The sequence below is a fragment of the Acartia tonsa genome, chromosome 4 (assembly GCF_053477335.1).
Source record: "Acartia tonsa isolate MP-2025a chromosome 4, ASM5347733v1, whole genome shotgun sequence".
Taxonomy (NCBI): Eukaryota; Metazoa; Arthropoda; class Copepoda; order Calanoida; family Acartiidae; genus Acartia; species Acartia tonsa.
In genome coordinates, this window is record NC_137263.1 from 22,174,389 (window position 1) to 22,187,462 (window position 13,074).

Here is a 13,074-nt window from a genome sequence, read left to right on the forward strand (position 1 = left end):
CCCCCCCTCCAACACCCCAAAAAAAAACAGGATTTAAATAACAAAGGAACAAAGAATAATAAATTTTTATTTTCATTTTTTTGAGGGGGGGGATGGGGAGGGAGTGGGGGGTTGTCCCACCTCCCAAGAAAATAGCTTGAAACCATCAAAGGATCAGTAGGTATATACCCTAAAGAGTATAGCCAAATCGGTTCAGTGGTGAATGAGATCTTAAGCTTTAGACAGACGGACAGACATCGTTCTTCCTATTGTATTATAGATAGAATTAATAAATTTAATATCCCTAAAATTACTCGTACTGTCCTGTACTTTAGAAAATCTAAACTTGCTTGCGGAGCTCCGTAATTGGGGAATCACACCTCCGAGAGTCGGGGCTGCAGTAGAAAAAATATAGACACAAATATGAGGGGGCACACTTCTTCTTGCACGTCAATGAGGGGGTTGGGGAATGCGGGGAAGAAATACGAGTTTAAACGTCTGGGGGAAAGGCCTGATAGGCCTAAGGCCTCAGACAGAACCAAATCGTCTGACCTCTACTTGAAGCTGCAACTGCACGTAGTGATAGAAAAAACTGCAATGGAAAGGTGACAGATCAGTTTTTTACTTCTCAGGTGTACAACACATGCAATCAGTTGAATAATGAACATCAAGTCATACAAAATTGTCATAAAAGTTGTATTTAACTATCAAAAATCAGTGAATTTATATAAAAATCGAATTAATCATTACTGTGTGAATGATAAAAGTACATCAAAGTATTTTTGACCTAATTATTTTATTGTTATAAAGTTAAACTTAATTTGAATCACGGAGTTACAAAGTTTTGTTATGCAAGGTCAGCTGTGAGAATTTTCTCCCAAGCGGAGGAGGAAAGGTGAACGACCGATTGCGACCCAGACTTTCGGAGAGGTGATTGGCCTGTGCTGACCGTCGGCATACCTGTCTGTCTGTCTGTTTGTTTAGGTAATAATATTTATAGATTTGTAGACGTCTTTAATTGTTTGAAACATAATCATAATTTTGTATAGACAAGAGCGTTGACCCAAACTTTTGAATTTAATAATAAAACAAATAACAATAACATGTATTTTCTAAAAAGCGTAGCCATTCATTGAAAATCTCAATCATTGAACGAAAAAGTAATTGACTTTGTTGATATCAGAGCTGCAAATATGTAGCTGAATACAAATCTTGCGGCTGCGGCTAGGGTGGCTGCAGCTGAGAGTGGATTAGGCTGGGTAAGATTGGGGGTAGCTGAATTAAAATTTAGTGGCTGTGGCTCTTAATTGCTAAATTTTCCTCAAAGCCTTCTTGAAGCTGTTGGGTTTATTGCAGCTGCTGTTGGGTGGCTGTCGGTGGTAGAGCTTAAATTTGGCAGATGACGCAAATTTAGTGGCTTATGTAAGCCGCGCAGCTGACGTTGAGTTTTCTTTATATTAAAGCTTTATCAGTCCGTAGGTCTCATGAGTGAAATGCGTCGCTCAAAACAAAATTATGACGTCATAAAAATGAGGGATGAGGAGAGGAGGAGGGGGGAAAGAAAACCTCTAAAAAAGAGATGGATAATCCGTCATTTTTATAACGTCATTTGCTGATTTTTTGATCGACTTTCTTCATTCACGTAGGTCTTAGTCAATTTCAATATACCTATTGTGAGGTCCTACTCCTAGCTTGCTGGATTACATTCAAGCTTTACCAACCCCCTGCTAATTCTATTGTTGGGGGGGGGGGGGGGGGAGGGGATACTATACTCTTCAAAAAAAACTTTTTAAACTTAGGTTATATTATGTTACGAAAAGCCCTGCAGATAGCCACAAGCTATTTTAATTCGGCTTGGAAGCAGTTGCAGCTTCACAGGATGCATATAGTTTACATTTTTGTTGCAAGCAAAGCTTTTCCATAAATGACTGTTGCATAACAGTAACATTGTTTTTGAAGATTCCTTAAACGATATAACATGATATAAAAAGAGAAATTGCATCTTTATAACCACTTCTAGACACGTGAATTGAAATTAATGTCTTAATTAAAAGATCTAACTTCCGAGATATATAAAACAATTAAGCTTTTTATAATAAACATTAAAACTTATCCGCTTTATTGAATGCTGTCAATCTTGTATTGAACTATGCTTTGAATAATAAAATATAAATATAAATACTGTAGCAATGATAAATAATAACCCAGTAAGCTTAATCCTTATTGCTACTTAGGGTTTCTCTCTCTGTCTATCTCTCTAAAACTATCCGTCCGCCTGTCTATGTATGAGCATGAAATTAAAAATAGTAAAAATTTTATGATGATTCTTCCCCCCATAACTTATTTATTTATAAAGTTTTTGGTAATTTACTTTTGGACATTAGTTTAGTGCAGATGAATAGTTTTTTTATCGCATCGTATTATAAACATCTTTACGCGAATGTTAAAATGCAAAATTATAAGATTAAAAACCAGTTCTTTTAGTTTCATAATATTTATTTTAAAATTCGTGGAAAATTATCTTTAAAACGATGCTGTATGTATATGATTATCAGTATGGCTAAAAACCGGTTCTAATCCAGGATATTAATCGGTTTCGAAGCCGTAATTAGATGTTATTTTCTTACCCAGTAATAAAGTACACCGAGCGATTTTCTTAAAATATTTGATTCAATCTACTCTATAACTTAGTTTGTCCGTTTGACGTAGGAGATTTTAATTATCTTTTTAAGATGTATATTTCTCGGCTGATGTTTGACAATAGATTTCAATTCCTTTAAATTGATTCTTCTGCCTGATAAGACTCTACTCCAACATACTGTATTCGTACTTTTGTTCGGGTTCCAATAAAACATATATCTGAGATTCGCTACTCATAGATGTTGACGTCCTGACATCTCTCTATCTCTTCATTTCTCTCTCTCTCTCTCCTTCTCTCTCTCTCTCTCTCTCTCTCTCTGTGTCCCAATGTATAATTATGTAAACAAATAATTTTAGTAGCAAAGCTACCCTATAACTGGTGGTTATCTGTACCTTCTTCGTCTGTAAGTATGCCAAGGTAGTTCTAAATTTCAGCTATATTTATGTTTGTTTATTAACGGATTTTAAACGCCTAAAACTGTCCAACAAAATGTCATTTTCATTGAATTATAAACAATACCTAGCAAAAAGTTTACTATGAATGACCAATGATAGACCAATACACAGACCAAATTACCAATGGCAAGCCAGTTTACATTTTATTTGACCACTAGTAGACCAGTATGACGTCATTTTTATAGACGATATAAAAAGATTCTTTACTGTACTGTCTGCAAAAGTTGACTGTGCTGTCAGTTTTAGTCTAAAATGTTGTTAGATTGTTTTTGTTTCACTATTTTTTGAGGGGGGGGGGGTAAATCTTTTCTAGGGGTTATTTCTGTTCGGATAACGGAGGTACACTTTCCTTAAAATAGTAAGAAACTATCCCTTAACCTATATATATGAAGTTTCATTGTGAAAGAAAACACAGACAAACATCCTGTTGTTTCTATATTATTAAGAATTATAGTCTAGTTTTATATTATCTAATATTTATATTGCGCAAAAAATACATATAAAGAGGGTGGAGCTTATATCCAAGTCAAATAGAAAACAGTTATTGGAATATTAAAGGGGGGTGGAACCCATTAAAACCTATAAAGTTGATTTTTATTGCCTATACGAGGACTCACATTGGTTAGTTATAAAACTTGGGAGGGGAAACTAAACTTGAATTACATTTGGGATAAAAAGATGTGTGATGCCACCAAAAAGTGAAGATCCTTTCTGTTGTAAGGTTTTGTATGTCAGTATTTGGCTATAAACTTAAATTACAAATCCTCATATGAAAGAAAAAGGATGCTGTCTATCTTCTGTTTGTGTGTGCCTAAGGATCTCGTATACCGCTGAACTGATATGGTTCTCCTTTACAGGGTACCTTCTAATAGGTCCCGGGAAGAAAGTTTATAACTATTTTAAGGGAGGGTACCACAAACCTCCCAAGAAAAACTTCTTTAATAATAAATAATGCTCAAAATTTTGTATTCTTTTCTTTTAAAAAACTAAAAAAGTGTCCCTAGAGGATTCAAGCGCCGTAGCCGCTAGTTGATATTACAGTAATAGCTATAAATATTTGCAATACAACTTAGGACCATCGAACTTCCCTCGTTAGTCTTATTTTTTTCTCATGCCACTTCTGACATCTTCAGATAACTATGATTTCGGTATACTAAAATAAGCAATTTTTTTTTCTCTTAAGAATTATATTTGTGGTCCAAATGCAATATGTGGTAACTCACCAATGGATGTCATAATACATTTTATTATTATTTCTAAGATAAAGAAATATGTTTTTTTTTTGTTGAAAAGTTAGTAATTGTGGTCTTAGTATATGGCAGGTGTCCTAAAATTAGCATTAACTCCAAACTTTTAAAAATAAATTTACAAGTGTTTGTTTGTCCATCTAATTTTAGAGCTTCGCTTTTATGGATGTTGTCCTTTAATGAACACTATTATATGGTTGATCAAAAAAGAATGAATTCTCGTAAACATTTAAAACAGACCTACAGGCTTAAAAACAATCAGACACAACACACAGCAAGTCAATTTAGATCTTTTGCAAGAAGTTTGAAATGATATTAATGTGAGAATGACAAAATAATAGCAGAGTCCAGGCTGGTAATGATCTGATCTATATCAACTCAAGTTCTCCAGGGATCTAAAGGGATAAGACAATAACAGATAAATTGATGCATATCCCCAATGATGATACACAAACTACCCCTTATGTAGAATATTAGTGGTTGTAACGTTTGGACAATCAACTTAATAATCCAACCAATAAAAATCCATAAAAAAGTCCCCAATGTTGTTGAGCCAACGAATAAGAAACCGCTATTATAAAACTTTGGATACTAGTGTAATAAACAGCCTAATGTCCCCTCAATCCCTGATATCGACTCAAGTTCTCTGTCTCTCTCATTGCTGGTTGAAAACAATAATGATCCCAGTTTCACTTGGAAACAATTATCCTTCTGCTTTTATGTCAGGAATATGGACATGTAATTTAAAGAATTCGAATCATCTGTAATGTTTGTTTGGCATATAATATTTGACCTCTCCGCCCCATGCCTTTAAAAATTTTAGATTTCTGTTAGGTTAGGTTAATTAAGGATCACCAAAGCTCCAAAGGTCTATACCCGAAGTGTTAAGACCTAAATGGAAGAGGGTTGCAATAAAACAAACACAAACTAAAGCATAACAAATTGTAGTTAAAATTATTCTTTCCTAATATAATTAAGACTAAAAAATTAACAGGGATCTAAATGGGCGATACATTTATCTACATCCCCGATGATGATACACAAAATTAACCCTTTTTGTGAATTACAATTAGTAGTTGAAACGTTTGGACACTCAACTTAATAATCCAACCAATCAAAAATTATTAGTCCCCAAAGTTGATAGGCCAACAAATAAAAACATAAAACTTTGGGGACTAGCCCAACTTCTCCTCTCTCCCTGGAAAACAATATGTATTGTATTTTCAATAAATAAAATGAGTAGGAAGCCTTTTTATAGTCTTAAGCGACAAAACCTTGTTTAGTTAAAACTACAGAACATATTTCCCCAACCCTGCTTGTTATTGTTAAGAGCACACGATCTTTAATTTTTATCAAAGAATGGTTTAATAGCTAGTAGAGTAACATAAAGCTATTTAAGTGATTTTTATTACAATACCTACCAGAACTGACTTTTCTGTCTTTTTTTCAAGAAGGTTGAAATATTATTTAGATTGCGAATAAAAGATTTTACTTTTTAGCATAAAAGTAATGAGTTAGATTTAGTTTGTTTGTCTTACTTAGTGGTAGGACCCTTGCAAAGGGTTAGTTACCCTTTAAGGCTTAGAATTTGACGAATTTACACCATATTTTCTAAGATTATGGCATATTTTGTATACTTTTATCAATAAATGTATAAGTTAAATATTTTATCCCAGGCTGAGCACTGTGATGAGCAAAAAGTGACTGGAAATTTGGGTTAGCATTCCTCTAGGGCACACTATACACATTAGTCTTGCCAACTAACAACACACAAACACACAAACACTCACACACACACACTGAGACACAAACATATATCCAAAAGCTCACACACTCGTTAATAATCATCTCATTTTAATTCACCAAACATTATGTAAAATAATAACAATGTTCAAGATGTTTTCTTTGAGTAGTCCTATGTATAGGGAAGAAATACATCCTTAGGAAAATGGCAGGTGTTCTACTATGAATACCTTCCTAAGAATAGAACTTAAATGTAGGGAGTAGGTTGATTTTTAACCGAATACAGCAGGTGTTCTACTATAAAAGTAGTGAAAATGTCTACTTTAATACCTCTTAAGTAGTGTAACCTAGTAATTAGGTGTAGGGTGATTTTCAGCCCGAACGTGGCAGGTGTACTACTTTAATTCCTTCTAGGTAATGAAGCCTAGAAGTAAGGAGTAGGGTGATATTGCCCAAAACTGTCAGGTGTTTTACTTTAATTCCTCCTAAAGTAGTAAACACTATTAGTAAGGAGTAGAGTTATTACTCAAATATGGCAGGCGTTCTAATTTGATTTTTGCTAAGAAGTTTAACCTATTAGTAGGGTGTAAGGTGCTTTTTAGCCCGAACATGGAAGGTGTTCTACTTTAAATACCTTCCTTAGAATATAACTTAAATTTAAGCAGTAGGTTGATAACTAAATATGACAGGTGTTCTACTTTAAATACCTATCTAAGAATATAACTTAAATTCTAGGAGTAGGTTGATTTTTAACGAAAACAGTAAAAGTGTCCAACTATGACGTCAGAAAAAATTAACAATTAACCAATGAGAGGCCGCTATATATTTTACCACAGTGAATACTGGCTTCTTATTGGTTAATTGTTAATTTTTTCTGACGTCATAGTTCGACACTTTTACTGTTTTCATTTTTAACCGAATATGTACAATTTTCTACTTTCATACCTCTTAAGTATTGAAGGTATGAGGAGTAGGGTGATTTAGCCTGAATATGTCAGGTGTTCTACTTTTATCCCTCCTAAGGTGATATTTTGCCCAAATATGTTAGGTGTTTTACTTTATTAACTCTGAAGGTGTATGGTAATTTTTACCAAGAATATGTCAAGTGTTCGATTTTAATCCCTCCTAATTAGTGAAGCCTAGTAGTAAGGTGTAGGTTGATTTTTGCCCGAAAATGACAGGTGTTCTACTTCAATACCGATTTAATTGTGATACCTAGGAGTAAGAATTTGGGTGATATTACCCAAAAATGTCAGGTGTTCTACTTTAATACCTGCTAAAGATTGGTATCTATATGAAGGTATAAAAAAGCATTCAAATAACAGATTCTTATTTTCTTACTTAAAGTAACAACAGTAAAACTGAAAAAAAGAAAGTTATCCACATATAAATTTAGTATATTTTCATGTGATAAATTTTTTTTGAATCCATCAATTTATTAACAAATTCAATCACATTCTATCATGTTAATATTCATAATTAATAATTAATAAATTGTCAAACTGACTTTATGCAAAACTTCTTTTCTACATATTTGTCACATAAAAAAGCTTATGAATTAATATTATAGGATGAAAATTACAAAGATTAGGCTTGGTTGGAATATTTTAGAAATTATACAAAGTGGTACGGTTTTTGTCAGAAAATCCTGTTTTTTTTTTGTTATTTTACCAACCACTGCACTAAGCCGATTGAGTTACATATCTAAGGGATTAAAACTAAGAAGCAATAACAGTTTCATTTATAGCTTTAAATCATTTTAGTTTTAATTATCATCTAATAATTTTAAATAATCGTTACATTAAAACTATTATAAATACTGCTCAGGAAGGAATATTTTATCTCAAACAAAAACTATTTTGTCTCTAATTGTTTTTGTCTTTGTCTGACCGTCAGTCCGTCCGTAACGATATTGCGTAAATGTTATTTTCTCGGCTTCTATTAAAGATATACAGCTGAAATTTTTAGTAAAAATATCTATGCCACATGCGCATCTAATCTATACATTAATTTGTCCGTTTGACTGTCGGTCATGTCTCAAAAGATTTAAACGTGATTTTTTAAAATTTTGCCTCTATATTTTTCATTTTTATGAGAACTGCTTTCTGCTCTAATACTAACTTTGTCTGTTTGTCCATTACATGATTTTTTGCGTTTTGCTACCTACTTATGGATGTTGTCATCCTTGTTAAAATAATATTTTTTACAAAAAAGTATATTTTGACATATTAATAATCAATTTTGGATGGATGTTTTTTCTTTAGAATAACTATCCCTTCCTATATGCAAGTGCAAAGTTGTCAGAAAATGTTGTCCAGCGAATGTATAAAAACTGACATCATATTTGGATGGCCAAAAAACAGAACCATTAACCTTCCCCCCCTCTCTCTCCCCTTACTTTTTAGAATCACAGCTATAATAATGTATGTCCGTTCGACTATTTGTTATCTAAATGGATCTATGAAAGTTCTTGCTGGCTAAAATACGACCCCATCCCCCTCATAAACCTCCTTAACCCCATCCCCTCCCCTTCTACTGGATGAACGAACTGACCAATAATTAATGTCTATATTAGCAACCTAAATTGACGACAACATCCTCGCATATTCTATATCCATTATTATTTACTAATTGACTAACAAATTTTAAAGTTTAGAACATATATAATTTTTCTAAATATCTAATTTTGCAAGAAACAAGCACGATTTAAAAAAATTTCATTTGCTATTCAATGTGCACAATAAAGGTTTTTTTGTATTACAGTTCATTGTTCTTTTTCTATATTTAATGTTTTCAACTCGTTTTTACTTTGCAGCTTTTGGACATGGTGCTACTTGTTTTAATATTTTTCACAACCTCTAATGCCACCACCCCCCTCAAATATTTGGTAATAATATTCTCTCATTGTGTCAAAGTGTAACTGGAGCATTAAGGCAAAAATAATATGAACATGTTAATTATTTACCACGCATGAATTTCTAATCAATTTGAGGAAAAGTTGTGGGCAAAAAGATTGTAATTCAGCGAAGTAATAAATAATTAGTGCGTGCATGACGTGGTGGTAGCATGACGACACAACCAGGAATCATGCAAGTTTTTGGTGTGGCAATTTTATTGTCACATTTGTGATGTTCTATTATAATATTCATTTTAGTTTTTCTGCTTGGAGGTATAGATTAATCAAAAGTAAGCTCTACGTCTAGTAAAAACAAAAATCATTTGATTGCATGACCTTTATATCTTTATTTATGTCTTATTCCTGTATAAATGCTAAAAATTAGGAATATTTTCCAGTATAGTTTTGAAATCGCTGGATCTGCAGGATTAGAACCAGTTCTCCACCATACTGAAAAAATCATGTAATACAGACAATTTTCCACGAATACTAGAATAAAAATCATAAAATTAATACCAGTTTTGTTATCCCGGGACTGTGGCCTCTCAGGGCCAACAAAACTGGTTTTAATCTTAAAATTTTTATTTTAAATCTGCGGAAAGCTGTCTATAAAACGATGCGATGATAGTTATTTCTCGCATCGTATTATAAACAGCTTTCCGCGGATATAGAATGTACAAATATAAGATTAAAACCAGTTTTTTTAGCCCCGAGGTTCCGAAGGCACGGGCTAAAAAACTGGTTTTAATCTTATGATTGTACATTTTTATATTCGTAGAATGCTGGATATAATACGATACTAGACATATTTTTTTTCGTATGGAGGAGAACCGGTTCCTATCCACCGGATTCGAATGAATACGAGAAATAATTTTAATTTAATTATGTAGCGTAGTATATAAAAGATAGATTAAATTTAAATCTAAAAGCATCAAAGACTATTCTATTGATAAATCTAGGTTCAAACATGGCTTTTTAATTGCCGCACTGAGTGGCTTGCAATCTAAAATATAATAGTTTACCAAGAATTCAAGTAATCTTAAGTTTCAAATAAAGGACGAAAAAACATGAAATGTTTTAATATCGTAATTTTTAATTTAATTTACTTGTTATGGTTACCTTTTAGGTTTAGATCTTTAGTAATCCTATTATATATAGTTGTAAGCTTATTTGTATGTAGCGATGGATCTCGCTAACCGCTGAACCTTTACAGTGAAGGTTCTTATAGGTCCCGATATGGTTTAGGCTATTTATTTTTATAAAGAAGTCTATGTATGGTTTTAGGCTATTTTCTGTCTTTCCACATCCCTTCGAACATAGAGCCCTTGTATGATAAGGGCGCAGCCGCTAGTGGTTTAATTAAAGAACTAACTTAAACATTTTGAAATCCAATGTTTAAAAGCTTCGTTTTTAGCAAATAACTCGAATAAATTGCTTGTATTATATTATTTAAAAAACAAATCTGTTGACAAAATATCTTTTCAAATTTGTTAGGGCATTCAATTTTCCTCGCTAAATTTATTCTTTTAGACAAAGGGAAATTTGTCCAAATCTTTTTTTTTGCACTTTTTATAAATTATGCTTGAAAAAGTTGCTACAAATTTTATGTGCATTTTTTGCAAAAAAAACCTGGAGTATATCATTTTCATTAGAGCCAGGTATAAGGTATAACCAACAAGTGAAATAAATAGAAAATAATATTTGGGGGGCAAATGGAGAGGTCGTCAATTTTACGATGTGTTGCCCCCCAACGACAGCTGAAAAACACGCAGAGGTTTCCTGATTTTCCCCCGAATTAATGTCTTTATTGGTATAAGCTGATTAGAGCACTCATTAAAAGACTTAAAATATAAAGAATTTTAGCTGCTGAAACATAATTATGGAAAAGCCTTGCTCTTTAAAGCACTTTGTAAGCATCGATTTATTTGTTTAGACACTTTCTTTCAACTTATTCTTGCTTGTTTTTGTTCTGCAAGCCAGTCAGAAAACAAATACGGTACACCCACTCAACTCTAAATCACACAGACACACAAACTAATAATATCCCATTAAACATTTTTAGGTATTTAAAGCTTCTGAAGATTTAAATTAGCTTCTCATGTTTTTATATCTTTAGAAGGTTAGGTTAGGTTTAGAATCTGATTCTTTATCAAGGGGTTAATAGATATTATTTTAGTCCATTTTATCATATTATGTTTGTAGTATTTAATTATTCTACTTTGCATATAGTGGCGGTTTTCCTGAAAGAGTCTTGTCAAGAACAGAACCCCCACCACCCATCTCCTTAATTTAAAAGAAGTTTAAAATAAAGGGAGCGAGTAGTTTTTGTTTGGTGTTTTCCTTTATGTTAGGTTAGGTTATATTGGAAACAGGTTACCACCGCAGGGTTGGGTCACCTAAGGTATTGCCCCATAGTGTTCGCTAGGCACTTTAGTGGAAAGGACCCTTTAGTTTAATCCTACATTAAAAAAAAACTTTTTCATAAATTCTAAATTCATCAAAAAGTCTTTTGAGGTTTCAATAGAGAACAAAGTTCTGGAAAGGAAACTGATTTTAGTTTTTCTAAAGACTTACAAAACACTGAAATGTTGCAAGAGGGAAAAAAGTGCCCATTCACAACTTTCCCTCTAAATTCACTTTTCCTAAATGTTTTCCAATAGATAAATTGAGTTTTAGGCAACCTTACTTGCCTATTCGTTTAGAACAAACATATTACTAAATATAATGCTTGAAATAAACTTATTAATTTTGGCTTCAGTAAACACTTGAAACTTGTAATTTATGCTTTCAATCCCTTTTTTCAAAATGAGATGCGTGCACAGAGTCTTTTCAAGGAGATGAAAGCTTTGAATAAAACAGAAATCAATCTTATAATTTTCACTCTTTATTTTCACGCGGAAAGTTGTCTATGATACGATACAATTTATGGTTTTTAGCATAGCTCAGAAACAGTTCTAATCCAGCGGATATGGATTACAATAGCAAGTGCTTTTACTAAAGCATAATTTGTACTAACGAATCCTTCCTCTTTAATTATTTTGAAGAAGATAAAATGTATTTATAGCCTCTTTAGGGACTCTAATCCTGTGGTGCCATGTTCCTACGGGGTGCTATCTTTGCGGAGCTCTTCTAACGTTAACTTAACTATACCTAAAATAAGCATAAAATATCATGAAATATCATAATATTTGGAAGGTGGCCGAAATGTTTACAGATCTAAAGGTAAATGTCAATTTTGTTCACTTACCTCGTAAGTCACATATTTGCAATCTGTAATGTAAAGTACATTCTACATACAGCATTTTTAAAATCAAAGCTTTTCTAAAATTAGAAAGATCCATCCGTAACGGTTAGTTCTTTTCGTTAATCTAGACATGTTAGATTTATCCTTTTGATTTCAAACTTGCATGATGATTTCTATAGCCATTAGGTACGAATTGAAAATCGTGGCAACTTTATAATCGTTACCAGAAAGTCTGTACATGTTGATTTTTAACCTTTTTAACAACAATTTTTTAAGTGTTATAATTATCCTATTCATTAAATTTTTTGAAGAATTATTCCTATTACATCATGGTATAATGTTATAAGCGAAGAATCTCTATAGTCTAGTCCTAAAAATGTAAGTATGTCCTTAAATAATATCCTGTATTTCAACAGTTTTGTAAAAAAAATAATTTCAATTTTGTTTAGACTCATAAATTTGTAATCTGCTTATTCAGTTCTGAAACTCTACAACTGTTTATGTTCGTTTGTCCTGACGTTCCAGAGCTTCGCTTTTATGTTGTAATCCTTGTTTTTTTTGTAAGCTACTCTATATTTTGTAGTTTACTCCTTCTGTATAAATGTACTAATCAAGAAGGAATTGGAATGGCTAGCTACACAATTTATTTTATTACAAATAGTTCCTTTTTAATTGATTACTGATCGATTTCGAAATGAAATTAGTATCATTTATGATTTTATATGTTCATTCTTGTTTTTTTAAAACTTATAAAAGCTGCGCCCATAACATCTTGGGGCTTCTTTATAGTTTATTAAGAAAATTGAGAAAGAAAATATTTGGTGCCAGAAAAGCTTTCCTAGAGACTATTAAATCGTTGAATGATTAGC